The sequence below is a fragment of the Chrysochloris asiatica genome, unplaced genomic scaffold (genome assembly GCF_000296735.1).
Source record: "Chrysochloris asiatica unplaced genomic scaffold, ChrAsi1.0 scaffold00034, whole genome shotgun sequence".
In the NCBI taxonomy this organism is placed as follows: Eukaryota; Metazoa; Chordata; class Mammalia; order Afrosoricida; family Chrysochloridae; genus Chrysochloris; species Chrysochloris asiatica.
This window is the reverse complement of record NW_006408552.1, coordinates 18,669,209-18,686,390: the sequence shown is the minus strand read 5'-3', so window position 1 is coordinate 18,686,390 and position 17,182 is coordinate 18,669,209.

Sequence of the window (17,182 nt, the reverse complement as noted above, 5' to 3'; positions counted from 1 at the left end):
CTGCTACATTACAACTACCCCCAAGGCCAGAGACTTAAAACAACCTTGATTTAGCTCATGGCTTCATGGGCCAGGAGTTCAGGCAGGGCTCAGCAGCGTTCTTCATATCGTCTCCTCGTGGTATCAGCTTTGGCTTTTTCACACACCAGCCAAGCATTCTGAGCTGCTTGAGCTCCCTTTCAAGATGGTGACTCAACTCCAGGCCTTTCAACATGACTTGAGTGCCTCACAGTACAGGGTGTCAGGGAGGTCAAAGTTCCAAGAGACAGGAAGTGGATGCTGCTGGGTTAGCCAAAGGCTATGTTCAGAATGGACGTGATATCACTTCCATCAATACTATTGGTTAGAGTGGTCTCCAGGACCTGGCAGGGTGGGCTTAGGGGTCCTGATCTTACCAGTGTGGCCCTAGGCATCCTTTGTCCCCCTCCCATTATTCAGAGGCCAGCAAGGAATTCACCAAATCAGAGACTAGAGCTGACCCTGCATCCTGAAATCTTGGAAGACCCAGAAGAAACATTAGGGAGGATGTTTCACTGAATGGCTCACTTTGCAAAATGGTTTGTGGCGCTGGCCCACACAGCTCTTTGTTTTGTAGCATGTGGGATCCACAGAACCAAGAGGTACATCTCAACACTCCTGGGGGAGCAGGAGACAGCATCTCGAGAACAGAAGTTAGAATGGCCCCAAAGCCCACACTGGCAAAGGCAGTGCAGGAAATAAAGTCCCACTCCAAGTTCGTCCATGAATATTGGCTGAATATCCTCAGTAGGACACAGGCAAATCCAATCCCACAGAATATTAGAGAGATAATCTGCTGTGATTATGTAGGATTTATCCAAAGAATTCAAAGATGACTTCATGTTAGAGAAATCTATTAATATAATGCAAGTATCAGCAGGTCAGTCATTATACCATGCTAATAAATGACTGGATATCTGAGGAAATCTAATGCCAATGTCTGATTGAAAAGTAACTATTAAAAACAAGCCTAGAAAGGAATGATTTTTTTTCTTAAGTTTCATTCATTTTGTTGTTGTTGAGAATATATACAGCAAAACATACACCAATTCACCAGTTTCCATGTGTACAATTCAGTGACATTAATGACGTTCTTTGGGGTCCTGGTGTGGCACTGTGGGATAATGCAATGGACTGCAAGGTTGGTGGTTCACTATGAGTCAGAACTGACTTGATGGCACTTAACAACAACAACGATAACATTTGTCATGTTGCGCACTCATTCTTACCCTCATTCTGAGTTGTTCCTCCCCCGTTAACATCACCTCACTGCCCCTTAAGTTTCTGACTGAGCTTTCCAGTTGCTGTTGTCAGTGTGATCCCATAGATAGTTGTTGTAAGAGTTCAAAGTTCAAGACAGATTGTCTTTATTAGTGAAGCTAAGCTGTTGTTTGATTTAAAGACGACTTCAGGGAATATTTTTACTTAAAACTTATCTCAGGACAGTAGTTTTGGGAGCCCATCCAGCATCCGTGGGTCCAGAAAGTCTGCATTTCAAGAGCATTTGAACTTCTGGTTTGCATCTTCACCCTTTTGAGAAGGATTCTTCTATGCAAATCTGATCAAAATGTTCAGTCATGGTGGTGTGGGGCATTGTCCAATTCTGGTCTCATGGCAAAGGAGGTAGCTATTCATGCAGCCATATATTCCATCTCCTTCTCCAATCCATGACTCCCCTTCCTCAGTTGTTGCAGGTGAATCGAACCAGTTATTGTGCTATAAAGTTGTTTTCTTCTCATAGTAAAGGATCTGTGTCAAGCCAATAGCAACTCTCATTCTAAATGGTGATTTTTCAAATAGTTCCTATTGAAAAACAACAACAACAGTGCCCTTTACCAATGTCTAGAAATTCTAGACATAGCAATAAGACATGAAGCAAGATTACGCTGGGGTCTCGCTAGGAAAGAATTGTCATTATTTGCAGGCAATAAGGATGCTAGACCTTAGAAACCCAGGAGAACCAACTGAAAAAACTAATTCAGTCTGAGAACTCAATGAAGGTGCTGGACGGAATGAAACAAGCATGTAAAGATCAATAAGCCCCCCCTGGACTTGTCATAACTAGTCAGAAAACATAATGAAATAAACAGTCTCGCTCGCAATGGCAACAAAAAGTAAATTTACAAGAAACATTTAAGAACATTTTGAGCAACTTCACAAAGTTTTCATGAGAGTTATAAAAAAGCAACAACAAAGAGCAAAACAAGAGTAAAATGAGACATGATGTATGGAATATCAACGTTCTTCAGGAACCTTCTGGAATTAATTTTTAGGTTTAATGTAATTCCATTAGCACTGAGGTGAGGTGTTTTGGAGAACTAAGATAAAATGGATCTAAAAGTTAATCAGAAAGAATATTCAATACTTGTTACTGTTAGTTGGTTTCAACTCCTAGCAACCCCATACACAGCAGATCAAAACACTGCCCAGTCCTGTTCCATCCTCACAATTGTTGCTATGTTTGAGTCCATTGTTGAAAGAAACCACCTTGTCAGTCCATCTCTTTGGGGGGTCTTCCTCTTTTCCTCTGACCCTCCACTTTACCAAGCATGAAGCCCTTCTCCAGGGACTGGTCCCTCCTGATCACAGGTCCAAAGTACTTGAGACCAAGTCTCTCCATCCTCGCTTCGAAGAAGCATTTTGGTTGTACTTCTTCCAAGACAGGTGTGTTTTAGAGATACAATAAGCTAAACGGTATAGTATTGGTAAAGAAGGGTGGGGAGGGGTTATCAGAAGAACAGAAGAAATTGTGCCCTAACAGATGCCTTACATATAGGGTGAGCATAGCATTCATCGCCCAAGTTGGGGCTACTTTGAGAGTAGAAGGGGAGTCTGGTCATAATTGGAGTTCCTGTGTGCTGCAAAAAGGGTTGGAGGATTGAACCCATCCAGAAGTGCCTCTGGAGTAAGGTCTGGTAATCTACTTCTAAAAAGCCCCCAGCCACTGAAAACCTATGAAGCACAGTTCTGTGCATACACACTGTGAGTCAGAATGAACTCTCCAGCAGTAGGTGGTTTGTTAATAATTTTTTCTGGGCAGCAAGTGCAAATGGGGCTGTCGGAGGACAACCGTAAGTTGGTGGTCACCTTCTTTTGATGGGTGATTTTGAATTCAATCTTTGCATTCAAGCATATTTGACTATTATCTCCCACTTGGTGCTTGGATAGTAAAGTTAAGAACCAGCCCTGCTCTAAAGAGCTGCTGGTTTAGAATCTAACCTCTAGTTGGAGGTGTGTAAAGGAGGGGCTCTTTGGAGAGCACAAGGCCATTGAGGGGCAAGGGCAGGCAGCTTTGGAGTTACAGAGAGGAGGAGACTCAGTGGGCTTGAGGCAATCAGTGATTTCCCAGAGCTCAGGCATTCTTGAATGGAGAGGTGGGCTCTGCCTGGAAGAGCCAAACCAGAAAATTTCTGCCTTATTCTCACACCTGCCATCCCTCAAGGCAACGAGAGAGATTCAGGTCAGACTAAAGATAGAACTTCCCAGCTGCCAGGGTTATGAAGGTATAGAGGGGAAAAGGAGTAGCAGTCTCCAGACACCTCGACCCCTTGTCTTGACTTAAACAGCATTCTTCCCTGGGTAGGGCCTGGATCCGTGTCCCTGGAGAGAGCCCTGCCTTGCCTCTTGTCTCCTGAGGCTGCCAGCCACCCTCATCCCCGGATTCCTGCCAGCGCCCGAGCAGGGAACCATTGCAAAGTGATTTCTCCCTCCAACGATGCCGTACATCATGTTTTTTAATTTAAAAAGGTGCCCAGTGGAAGCATAGCAGACCATTAAATGTCTGGTCCCTAATTAACTCCAGAACTGCCTGGAGCTTCAGGGCCTGGGGGTGGGGGTTTGGAAAGAGCTAGTGGGCTCCATGGTGGGGGCCAGTAGCACTCCAGCCTGCCAGAGCCTAGGTCATGGTAGGCGCTCCAGCTGCAGACCTAGTTCCTCTAGAAACCAGGTCGAGCAGGGCCTGAAGGGGCAGGGTCTGCGTTTTTCACACGCAGCCCCATTTTCTGAGTCTCCGTTTCCCCACCTTCTAATTGAGGTCACACTAATGCTGACCCTACTGCAGGCACTCAGTACACATGGGACAGTGGAGAGGTAGGAGGCTTCTTACCTGCCTGTTTGACATCACGCTGATGCTGACCTCAACGCACACTGGGAGAAGGGCTAGGTCTTCAGTAGGGACTTCATGTACAGCAGGTGCTCAGCACACATGAGACAGCAGAGGAGGCGTTTTCCCTGTGTCTTTCGGGGTTCCATTAATGCTGACTACCCCCGCCCGCACACTGGAGGGGTGTTTGGCATACAGCAGGTGCTCAGTGTACATGGGACTTGATATACAGTAGGCGCTCAGCACACATGAGACAATGGAGGAGTAGGTTTCCTTGCATCTGATTGGGGTCACACTAAGGCTGGCCCTCCAGCATACAGCAGGTGCTCAGTACACGTGGAGGAGTAGGAGGTCACTTCTAGTTTGCTCTCCATGAAGGGTCCTATGATGGGCAGGATGCGCAGACTGCCTGAGGTCATTCAGCAGGCACGAGTAACTCAGCACCTTGGAACCCTTGTGGGGTGGGGACCTCTACTTTCCCCTCCTGGAGGACAAGGCCAGAGCTAGCTGAGGTCAGGACTGGGCAGATGGGACCCTGCAGCCAAGTGTGAGAGCCAGCCTGCTGAGTCAGTACTCTTCCTGGAGCCGAGCCAGCTGCCTTCGGATAAACAGGAGGGAAGAGTCTCAATGGGTGCTGAAGGAGCCCCGGGCCCCTGGGGGAGTGCCCACTGGGCCCAGGGTTGAGTGACTCTGTGGACACCCAGCGGCTTGCTCCCCTTGTCTCTCCCCAGGAGGAGGCGCACACTGATTCAATGTCCCTTGTGCCTAGCAACATGCTGGAGATCTTAAACGACCCTCACCGTGATGCTGGGAGGGAGATAACTATAATTGTCCTCAGTCAACAGAAGAAGAGACTACAAGGTTCAGAGAGTATAAGTGACTCACCCAAGGTCATACCATTCTGGCCTTGGAGTCTAAAGATCAAGATCTCCCAATGTTGTCTCAGTGCCAGCAGGCAGGCAGGCCACTAGCTCTTGGCTGGTCGGGGTGGGTCCCCTCCTGTCTGCAGTCCCCACTGCTCTGGACCTGCCCATCATGGTCCCGTGGGCTCTGCGGCACAGCCCACAAAGGCAGGTCTGGTGGGAGCCAAGCTGCAGAGGCAGGAAAACGTTGGCAGTAAACATGATCTACTGGCAAAACATTGGGAACGGTGAAAAGTTATCGATCTATAACTTCCCACCCATCTGCCCACCTCCCCCAGGGACCCGGCCCTGGGCCTGTGCTTCCCACCCCTCCATCAGCAGAATCTTCTATCCAGCCTCAGCCCCAACCCCAGACCCGCCCTGACCGCCTGTCAGGGCAGATGATCGAGGAGACAAACAATGTTTTCAGACAGATCAGCTCGTGTCCCAGCACGGCGATGGTGATTATGCAAATCCAGTCATAAGAAGTTTAAAAGCCTGGAACTACCATATATTTTTATTTCATTAATGGCAACACCAGCTGCTGGATTGATGTGACAGGACCAACTCTACCAGCCTCACGTGTCCTGTCCCCATCGACCCCTACCATCAAGGTGTTCTCCTCTGCAATGAGGTCTGTGACTGGTGTCTGTATATATGAGAGTGTGTGTGAGTCCAGGTATGTGAATAAATGTGGTCCGAGTATATATATGATTGTGACAGTATGTGGTATAGTGAGTGTATGAATGTTCACATGTGTCTAATTGTGTGTACAGCTCTCACTGTGTGCGTTTAAGTGTATCTGACGTGTCTAATTGTGTGCACAGCTCTGTGTGTGTGTGTTTAAGTGTGTCTGTGTGTGGTGTATTGAGTGTGAAGTATTGAGGGTGTGATTACATAAATGACTGTGTGAGCATGTATGTGATTGTGTGCACGAGTATGAGTATGTGCATACATGTGGTATGAGTGTGTCTGGTGTATTGTGTGGTATTCTGTGTGTGTGTGTGACTGAGTGTGTATCTGGGTGTATTATGTGGTACACTGAGTGTGTGAGTGTGTCTGTGGTGTGTTGTGTATGGTACACTGTGTGTATGTGCTACTTATGGCTGCATGAGTGTATGTGTGTGTGTTGTGTTGTGTGTGGTACACTGAGTACATATGGCTGTGAGTGTGTGTGTGTTGTGTTGTGTGTGGTACACTGAGTACGTATGGTTGTGTGTGTGTCTGTGTGGTGTGTTGTGTGTGGTACACTGAGTACTTATGGCTGTGTGTGTGCCTGTGTGGTGTGTTGTGTTTGGTACACTGAGTGTGTGTTGTGTGTGATACACTGAGTATGTATGGCTGTGTGTGTGTCTGTGTGTTGTGTTGTGTGTGGTACACTGAGTATATATGGCTGTGTGAATATGAGTCTTGGTGAATGAGTGTGCATATCCGTGATACCTCAAAGAGGAATGCACAAGGTCCTGACATCTCACAATCCAGTGAACCCACTGACACCAGCTTTTTCAACCTTCCATTTTCAGGCAGGCAGCAGTGGCCAGAGAGGGTACTTGGGGAAGACACAGAGCTTGGCTGTACCTCCTCAGGCTCAAGCTGGGATTCCTGCCTCTCTCCCCCTCAAGCTGCTGACTTGTCTCCTGACAACTACAGAATCAAGAGGAGGACAGACTGTCCCCCTCCCAAACCCCCAGGCTCAGTGAGGACCATGATGCAATGCCACCCCTGTCCCTTCCCTGGCTCAGGAGTAGGAAGGGGCAGGGATCCGGATCTAGGTCCAGACAACGTCCTTCTCCATGCTCCAGGCCCGCCCCCCTGGCCTAGCTCTGTCTTCCAGAACAGCATTACCTGTCCCCACCAGGGCTTGCACACCCCAGACTGTATGCACTGGGGGCCTGTCCCTGCATGTATGTGACTTTCTGCCTCCCCTTTGCCTAACAAACTCTTACTTATCCGCTAGGGTACCCACCCTACAGCACCTATTCTTGGAGACTTGCCTGTCTGCCTCCACCCCCAAGTGCCTGTCTTTCATAACAGGGACAGGCTCTTGTCCTGGACTCCCTTGTGTTTGGAGCAGCCGTCTGTTGTGGAAAGAGGCAGGTGTGGATTATGGCATGACCACAGTGTGCCTTTCTGATGTCCAGTCTTACAAGGCAGGTGGTAGATGAGATGACCCTTTGACCCTCAGGGTTCCTGTCTGGGTATTTCTGATGCCTGGAGGGGTGGGAGGGGGTTCTGTCTGGCTCTGAGGGGTTAAAACACATGTCCTCCATTCATCCAGGTAGGAGTGCTTCTGGTTGTTGTCATCGTTGTTGTTGGGTGCCATCGAGTTCATGCTGATTCACAGTTGGTTTTCCTAAGATGAACAGACCACTGGACATACTTCCATGGGCTGCTGGATGGGTTTGAACCACTGAACTTTTGATTAGCAGCCCAGCATTTAATTGTTAAGCCACCAGGGCTCTATGTTGCTGTTAAGTGCTGTCAAGTTGATTCGGACCTATAACGACCCTGTATAGGGTTTCGAAGGAGCAGTTGGTGAGCTTGAATAACCAACCTTGTAGTTCAAACGACTTTGCAGCCTGACGCATTAGCCCACAGCACCACACCAAGGCTCCCTTCCAGGGCTGTATGTTGTTGTTGTTATGTGCCATGGAGTTGGTTCTGACTCACAGCGACCCTGTGCAGGGTTTCCGAGGCTGTAAATCTTTACGGGAACAGAAAGCCTCATCTTTCTCCTGCGGAACAGCTGGTAGTTTCGAACTGCTGACTGTGAGGTTTAGCAGTCTGATTCGTAACCACTATGCTACCAGAACTCCTTAGTGCTTCTTAAACACCCACAGTTGTCTAGTCAATTCTGACTCATAATGACCCTTTAGGACAGAATAGAACGGCCCCATCGTGTTTCTGAGGTTGAAAATCTTTATAGAAACTGGCGGCCTCATCTTTTTTCCAAGGAGCGGCTGGTGGGTTCAAACTGCTGATCTTTCAGTTAGCAGCCAAGTGCTTAACCCACTTTGCCACCAGAACTCCATATGCTTCTTTGAAATGAATAGGTCGATCCGAGTGTTTCCTTTCCAAGATTTCTCTAAGTGGCAGCTCCTGGCCCTGGGAACATTGCAGCTGAAGCGATCTCACCCTGCCTTCAGGTGCCTGATGTTGGATTGCACACTCCTAGTAGTGGTGGGTTCAGTGTTTCATGAGGCTTGTCGGACAGCTAGCTCTCTCCACACAGAAGTCAGCAGTTGGGGTTCCCGAGTATCCCTTTTTCTGGAGACCAGAGAAGATTGCAACCCCAGCCTCCATCCTCTGTGCAGCCGAGCACTGGCTGAGAATCTCATCCTTCTGGAATCTGTCAGCTCCAGACTGAATATTCTGTGACCCAGGGTGCTGGTGGCCCCTCCCAGCTCCAGCCTCGGGAACCTGCTTTCTGCAAGTCAAGTTGACCTGGAATGGAAGCCAGTGAGCACCCTCCCAATCCACAGGCCTGGGCAGGCCAGGTGCCATCAGGGAAATGGATTCAGGATGCGTGTCAGATCTACCACACAGGATGGAGCTAACAGCAGATTCGATTTCAGATCACAGACATGAAGCAACTATTGCAATAGAGAAAGTCACATGAATGTGTTGGCTCCCCAGTGTACATAAAAGTCACACTGGCACTAGACTGTAGTCTATGGAGTGTGCAATACCGTAAGAAAGATGTTTGAAATATTGAAAGAATGACCAGCATGGACCACAGAGACACAAAGTGAGCACATGCTATTGGAGAATTGGTGCTGATGGACTTGCTCAATGGAAGATTGTCACAAGCCTCTAATTTGTAAAAAACACAGTATCTGTGGGACAACATGCAATGAGATTTGCCTGTATTGCTGCTGTTTACTGGGTGTAAGGGTGCAGTAAGGAAGCCATCACAGATTGAGCCCAGTGATTTTTAGTTTAAGGATGGAGCATCATTGGCGGAGCTGATAAGGTGATGATGATAGTGATGGCGATGATGGTGATGGTGGTGGTGATGGTGTTGATAGTAATGGTGGTGGTGGGGATGATGATGATAGCTATGGTGGTGATGGAGATGGTGATGATGGTAGTGATGGTGGTAGGGATGAGGATAGTGATGGTGATGAAGAATGCTTCTTGGACTGCACTTGGTGGCTGTTGGGCCTGTGTGTCTGGAGTCCAGGGAGCAGTCAAGGTTTGCCATACAGAGTGGAGTGTCCACAGCCCAGAGGGAATGAGATCGATGTGGGAGAGGATGCAGTGAGGGGAAAGAGCATGGCTGAGGAAAGAGAGGCCCAGGAGAGCCCAGCAGTTCAGGGTCTTAGAGCAGACAGAGCTTCTGGAAGGAGTGGACATCATCTGTCAAATGCTGCTGGAGGCTGAGATAAAAATAGGAACGCGACCTTTGCATTGACAAGACAGAGGTTATGGGACCTTGAAGGAAGCGGGTTGAGAGAGCAGAGCAGCTGGTGCACAGGGGCTGGGAAATCAGGGAGGAGGTGGTAGGGAAATGGGGTAAGACTGGGGAGCGCTCAGACCAAGTTACTGCTTTTGTGGTAAGCACGAGACACTTCTAGAGGTCCATACCTACATCTGCAAGCACTCTGCTACTAACTGGAGGGTTGGAGGTTCAAGTCCACCCAGAGGCACCTCAGAAGAAAGGGCTGGTGATCTAGTTCCAAAAGTTTAACCATTGAAAATTCTATAGAATGCAGTTCTTCTCTGACACACGTGAGGGCTGCCATGTTGGACAGCACAGCTGGAGAACTAGCTCAGCTGTCCACCAGGCGGCTCTGCTTTAGAATTATCTAGAACGAAGCGGGGGGGGGGGGGCTCTAGGAGGGGAAGATGGTTGAGTGAAGCTTTGAGGTCATCCAAGGTAAGAGAATAGCAGAGGTGAGGGCTCAAGGGGCTACAAGTCTCTAGAGCAGGGCCAGGGGCTTGAGGGGATGTGGGTGCCTTTCCTACTGTAGGCTGCAGATTTTGCACAGGGGTGCCATGCTGGCCAGGCCACCCTGGAGGGCTGTGCTGAACCTCCTCAAGGTCTGTGGCCTACATCTGTGACATGGCACGAGTCTGGTGGTGGCAGGCAGAGTGAGGGTGGACGCAAGTGGGGCCTGGTCTGATGCAAGAGCAATGCCCTATGCAGAGTCTGGGTGTACCGACTCTCACTGTCTCACCAGCCTGGCATTCTGGGAAGAGGTGCTGAGTGGGTGAGTGTTTGTAAGGATGCGAACAACTGAGGGGACAGGTGGAGGATCCATGAGGGAAGGAGGAGGTGGATGAGTGAATGAGTGAGGAAGGGGGGGGGTAGTGGGTGAGTGAATGAGTAAGTGAGTGAAAGGATGAGAGAGTGAGTGAATGAATGTGGATGAATGAGTACGTGAATAAATGAATCTGGATCTGAAAGTGGTCCCACAGTAGCAGGTTCATGCCCACATTCCCAGCAGCTCCCTCCACCTGCAAGATCTGCTGGGTGGGGGACGACTGGGGAGGTTTCCTTCCTGCTTTGCTCAGGTCTGGGCCCTCCTCATCCCAGGTTCCAGGGGCAGGTGAGAGTCCAACCAGAATAGGAACTGGGGGGCTCTGGGTGTGGAACCCATAGTCTCCACTTCCAGGGCATGGGGAGGCTGTGCTCCCCAGCACCACCCCAAGGTGCCAAGTCCAAAACACAAATTCCTACATTGGCACATGGATGGGGGAGGGCAGAGGTAAGGGAAAGGCAGGTGGGGAGGAAAGGGAAGCCTTACGCAGTGCCTGCTGGGACAGGGGTGCTGATATACGGTGATCATACACAGATATGCACATACCACAAACACACAGACACCCCAGTGTCAGAGTTAAACACCTGACTCACAGTGACCCCATGTGTGTCAAAGTAGAACTGTGCTCCATAAAGTTTCCTGTGGTTGATGTTTTCGAAGCATATTGCCAGGCCTTTCTTCTGAGGAACTTCTGGGTGGATTTGAACTTACAGACCTTTCAGTGAGCTGCTGAGTGTGTTCACTACCCTGGGTCTCTATGTCCCTGAGTAGGTTCCAACAAGAGTTTACTAACTGACCAAATGATTAAGTAAGACCTTGGCTGGCTGGCAGATCCGAGCACCTGTGAGGTGCCTCTCAGACCTGGCCCACCCCCCAGCTCTTCTGCCTCCACATTTTCTTATACAAGTGACCATAGTCCTTGTGCACATGGATAAACACCTGTCTCCAGCCCTGGGGCCCCTGGCTCAGTTCAGCCGATGCCCACAGGCCTGAGACTACAGCTGGACATGCAGGGTGGCCTGGAGGCCGGCCCCGCCAGCCAGCACCTTTGATAAGGGTGTTTTAGGTCTGTAATCCCTCCTTAACTTGACTTTGGGTTATTTTGAGCAAGAGATTACAAATGATTAAGATCAGCATGCTGAGATGCTGCACTTTCCAAAGGGATGGCTGCTCCCATACACCCTCCAAACAGCCATCCAGCTCTTAGCATCCCCTTTTCCTGGCTCACCTCAGCCTCAGATATCCAGCTAGATGTGTCTGTATGTCCAAGAGACTGCATGGTCAAAGGTTCTTGGTCCTCTCAGACCCTCAAGGGGCCATAAGCCACAATATCAGCTCAGGTTGTGTGAGCACCATGATTGGATGGGCAGTTTTGGAAAGCAGCCTGCCCAGGGAAGGAAAGGAAGAAGACAGGAGAGAGAAAGCTGTGGCTACTGTGCTGCTGTTTGGTAGTGACGGTGGTGGTGGTGATGATGATGGTGTTGGTGAAGATGGTGGTAGCTATTGTGGTGATGATAGTGATGATGGTGATGATAGTAATCGTGATGATGATGTTGGTGATGGTGGTTGTGATAGTGGCAATGGTGATGGTGAGTTTGATTATAATAGTGATGGTGGTGGTGGTGATGGTGAAGGTCATAGTGGTGATGGTGATGATAGTGATGGTGGAAGTGATGATAGTGGTGACATTGGTGGTGGTGGTGATGGTGTTGATGGCAGTAGTGATGATGGTGGAGGTAGTGAGTTCAATGAGAGTGATAATGGTGGTGGTGATGATGGTCATAGTGGTGATGGTATAAGTGGTGATGATGGTGGTGGTGGTGATAAGGGTGGAAGTGATGATGGTAGTCATGGTGATTGTGGTGGTAATGATGGTGGTGGTGGTGGTGATGGTGTTGATGGCAGTAGTGATGACGGTGGAGATAGTGAGTACAATGAGAGTGATAATGGTGGTGGTGATGATGGTCATAGTGGTGATGGTGGTCATGGTGATTGTGGTGATAATGATGATGGTGGTGGTGATGGAAGTGGTGGTGATAATGGTGGTGGTGATGGTGCAGAACTCAAAGCAAGCACTGCCAGACCCTATGAGCTTCCCAATGTAACTGTAGATTTTACATGACAAGCCAGATATGCAAAGACCCCTCGATGACGCCTTCGTTTGGAGATGGAGTACTAAGCAGGCCCCATCCTGCCACAGAGACATCCAGCGTGTTGCTGGGTGTCACACAACAGGTTCTAGCCTGGGGGGCCCCCTCCACCATGACCCACTCTCCCAGTCTGACTTCTTTCCTCCTTTTAAATCAGAACTAGACTCTCCCCAGGAGCCAGATCAGATCTGCTCTTAAGATGTTTCCAAAGGAAAAAAAAATCCATTCCACATCATTTTATTTATTTTTTTTCTCCTAATTTAAACTGCCTCAGTGCAGGCTAGTTGCAGACGTCAATATGGGTGAGATACACTTGGCTGGCTGCCTGCCAGGCCACAGCGTGGTTACTGAGACCGGCTGTAAATCCAAATATTAACAAGCACGCACACACCTCAGCCTCTGTCCTGCGGGAAACATGGAGGGGGCAGAGAGAAGTCCTAAGACCTTGTCCACTCAAGTGTGCCCCTGTCCCTCAGTCCTCGTACCTGGAGCAGTCCCTCTCCTATAGCCCAATGCTGTGGGGGTGGGGAGCAGGCAGGGGTGGAGGGCTGGGATCTTCCCAAGATTCTTGGAGCTGTCTTCATCTGAGGAATGACTTGGAGACCCAGCTTTCATCTTTCTAAGCCCTTTCTCTAGGCTTCAGCTGCAAGGGAGAGTACTGCCTCCTAATCATCAGCAGGCTCATGTGGGGTAACTGAGGACTCAGGGGGCACATTAACCAGTAAACAGTGTACACACCGGCGTATGGTAAGCAAGTTTTTTTTTTGTTTTTTTTTTTAAAAAAAGAACAAGTCACTGCCATTGAATTGATTCTGACTCAGGGACCTTGTACGACAAAGTATAACCACTCCATGGGGTTTCTGAGGCTGTCATCTTTATGAGAGCAGACAGCTCATCTTTCCCCTGCAGAGCAGCTGATGGCTTCAGACCATGGAGCTTTGGGTTAGGAGCCCAGTGCTTACTCTACTGAGCCAGCTGGATTAATTGTAGTGAAATTATTTGCTACAGTTTAGTAAACACGCACAATTAAGACAGTGCTTACCTTGCTTAAGGGGTAATCCGTCCCTGTAAGGATGAAAGGGGGCATGGCATGCTGAAGACCAAGAACCTAGCCATTCTGAGTCAGCCAGACAGTATCTGAGGGACTGAGAGGATTATGGAAGAATGCAGGTAGGTTAGAGTGCCCCCTGTAGGTGACTGCATGTGTGCAGTGGCCAGCCCTGCAAGAAGCAGAAATTCCCACCTCTTCTGACTTCAGATAATTTCAAAGGGCATCTCAAGAAGACAAAAATCAAGTATTATAATGAAGGACTCTTATTGTGGCACTGTAGGGTAGACAATGGAGTATGAACCACAAGATTGGCGGTTCAAACCCACAAGCTACTCCTTGTAAACCCTGTACAGGGTCACTATGAGTCAGAATTGACTTAAAGTCCTGAAGTTAGAAAACCAAAAGGGAAGAACATACTCAGCATTTCTCGAGCTGAAAAAAACTGAAGAAAAAATTCAAGTCTCGACCTCCAATATTGAAGGATTTTATCCATAAAATATTGAGTGATACGGAAAGCATCAAACGAAGATGGAAGGAATATGCAGAATCACTGCACCAAAAAGAAGCGGTCAGTGTTCAACTATTTCAAAAGGTAGCATATAATCAAGAACCAAAGGTACAGAAGGAAGAAGTTCAAGCTGCACTGAAGGCATTGGTGAAAAACAAGGCTCCAGGAAATGACGGAATACAAATTGAAATCTTTCAACAAACTAATGCAGCACTGGAGGCACTAACTCATAGATGCCAAGAAATTTACAAGACAGCTACCTGGCCAACTGATTGGAAGAAATCCATATTTGTGCCCATTCCAAAGAGAGGTGATCCAATGGAATGTAGAAATCATGTAACAATATCATTAATATCACATGCAAATAAATTTTTCAAAGATAATTTGAAAACAGCTGCAACAGTATATCAATAGAGAACTTCCAGAAATTCAAGCCAGATTCAGAAGAGGACAGAAACTAGGGATATTATTGCTGATGACAGATGGATCTTGGTTGAAAGCAGATAATACCAGAAAGATGTTTATTGTTAAGTGCCATTGAGTCATAGCAGCCCTGTATAGGGGTTTAAGGAGCAGCTGGTGGGTTTGAACTGCTGAGCTTGTGGGTTCATAGTCCAGTGCTAATCCTACAGCGCCATACCAGGAGTCTGAAATATACTTACTTGTGCTTTATTGACTATGCAAAGGCTTTTGACTGTGTGGATCATAAAAAACTATGGCTAGCATTGTGAAGAATGGGCATTCCAGAACATTTAATTATGCTCACAAGGAACTTGTATATAGACCAAGAGGCAGCTGTTAGAACAGAGCAAAGGGATACTGAATGGTTTTAAATCAAGAAAGGTGTGTGCCAGGTTTGTATTCTTTCACCATACTTACTCAATCTGTATGTTGAGCAATAATCAGAGAAACTGGATTATATGAAGAAGAACATGGCATCAGGATTGGAGGAAGACTCATTAACAACTTGCTATATGCATAGTACTGGGTGGCACTGTAGGATAATCACGGGACCACAAGGTCAGCTTGAACCACAAGGTCACAGTTCAAACTTAACAGCTGCTCCTTGGAAACCCTATACAGGTTGCTGAGTAAAACTGACTTGAAGACATTTAACAACAACAGTATGCAGATGATATAGCATTGCTTGCACCAAGAAGACTTAAAATACTTACTGATGAAGATTAAAGACTACAGCCTTCAGGATGGGTTACACCTTCAATGTAAAGAAAACAAAAGTCCTTACAACTGGACCAATCAATAACATCATGTTAAATAGAGAAAAGATTGAAGTTGTCAAAAACTTTATTTTGCTTGGATTCACAATCAACATTTATGCAAACAGTAGACAAGAAATCAAACAATGTATTGCATTAGGCAAATCTGCTGCACAAGGTCTCTTTAAAAAGTTCAAGAGCAAAGATACAGTTTAAGGACCAGTGTGCTGACCCACGCCATGGTAGTTTCAATAACCACATGTGCATGTGAAAATTGTACCATGAATAAAGAAGATGGTAGAAGAATTGATGCTTTTTAGTTGTGATACTGGAGAAGAATATTGAAGGTACCATGGACTGCCAGAAGAACAAACAGATCTATGTTGGAAGAAGTGCAGCTGTAGTGTTCCTTAGAAACCAGGATGGTAAGACTGTCTCTCATACTTCGGACATGTTATCAGAAGGGACCGGTCCTTGGAGAAGGACATCATGCTTGGCAAAGTAGAAGGTCAGTGAAAAAGAGGAAGACCCCCAATGAGGTGGATTGGAACGGTGGCAAGATCAGTGGGTTCAAGTGTAATGCCAATTGTGAGGATGGTGCAAGACCAGGAAGTGTCTTCATTCTGTTGTGCACAGGGTCACTGTGAGTCAGAAGTTACTCGATGGCACCTAACAATAACAACAGCAAAAACACTGGCTTCTGAAAGCAAGACAGGGTTTTCTGCCTGTTACTTGGGTGTCCTGCCCCTCGCTGATTATTTCTCTCTGAATCTTAGTTTTTTCTTAATAGTTAAATGACACCCACTTTGCTGTGAGGAAATGGAGGCCTGGAGACTGTAGACTTAGACTTGGGAAGCTTTGCTTCCCCCACCCTCAAAAATATGAAAATACGAGGGTAAGTCCAAAAGCTTTGCTACACAATTGTAGAAACAAAGTATCAAACAAAAATAAAATGTGAAGCTGTTATTTCTTGCTATATCCTCCAACTAGGTTTTTACGAAGGAGCTTCAGGATGTTCACTGGAAGATATTAGAATTTTTCCATGAACTCTTTGAAGCCCACTTCATGCACTTTTTTTTGGAAGGTGGCATTTCCATTTCTCTAACCCTTCCCCAGAAATCCTGGTGTGGCACTGTTGGATAAGCACTCAACTGCTAACCACGGTTGCTATGAGTGGGAATCAACTTGATGGCACTTAACAACAACAACCCTTCTTCCAAATAATTCTTCATGCTTTGACTTGTTGTTGTTGTTAAGTGCTGTCGAGTCAGTTCTGACTCATAACAACCCTGTATAGGGTTTCTGTGGAGCAGTTGGTGAGACTGACCTGCCCACCTTGCAGTCCAGTGCATTAGCTCACAGTGCCACACCACGACTCCTGCTTTGATTTACAGTGTGTCAAAAAACAGCAGGTCTGGCATGATCAAAGGACTCAAATTATTTTCCTCTGAAATGTTCTCTGAGTTTGGGGAATAGAAAGAAGGGAGCAAGATTGGGGCTATAGAGAACAAACAAGATGGCGGATTGGGTAGACGTGCAGTGAAGAGCTCCATCAGCAACAACACAGAGTATCGGACCAAACAGGCTTAGGGGATGGTGCCAGAACTCTGAACCACATATAAAGGAATATTTAGAAGGTTGGAAACCTTACAGCTAGGGGAATTTGTGGCAGAAGCAAGAAATCCATTGCTTTCTAATTCGAGATGCTCAGCTACTCTCAGACCCGCCATCTTGGGTGAGACCAAGCCGGGGAAGGATCAGAGCAGCCATGGACGCCTGACAGACCAGCAGAGATAATGGTGTGGAATTATTTTCTTTTGGTATCTGTTCATTGATCTCTTGCTGTCTATACACCTCCATTCTGGTGACTAGAGGGGATGCCTGAGTGAGTGGACACCCCACCTCCACCCCTGGAGGGTTCTACTACACATGTGCACAGATCTCCTCGAAATTTAAAGTGACAGTTTCCA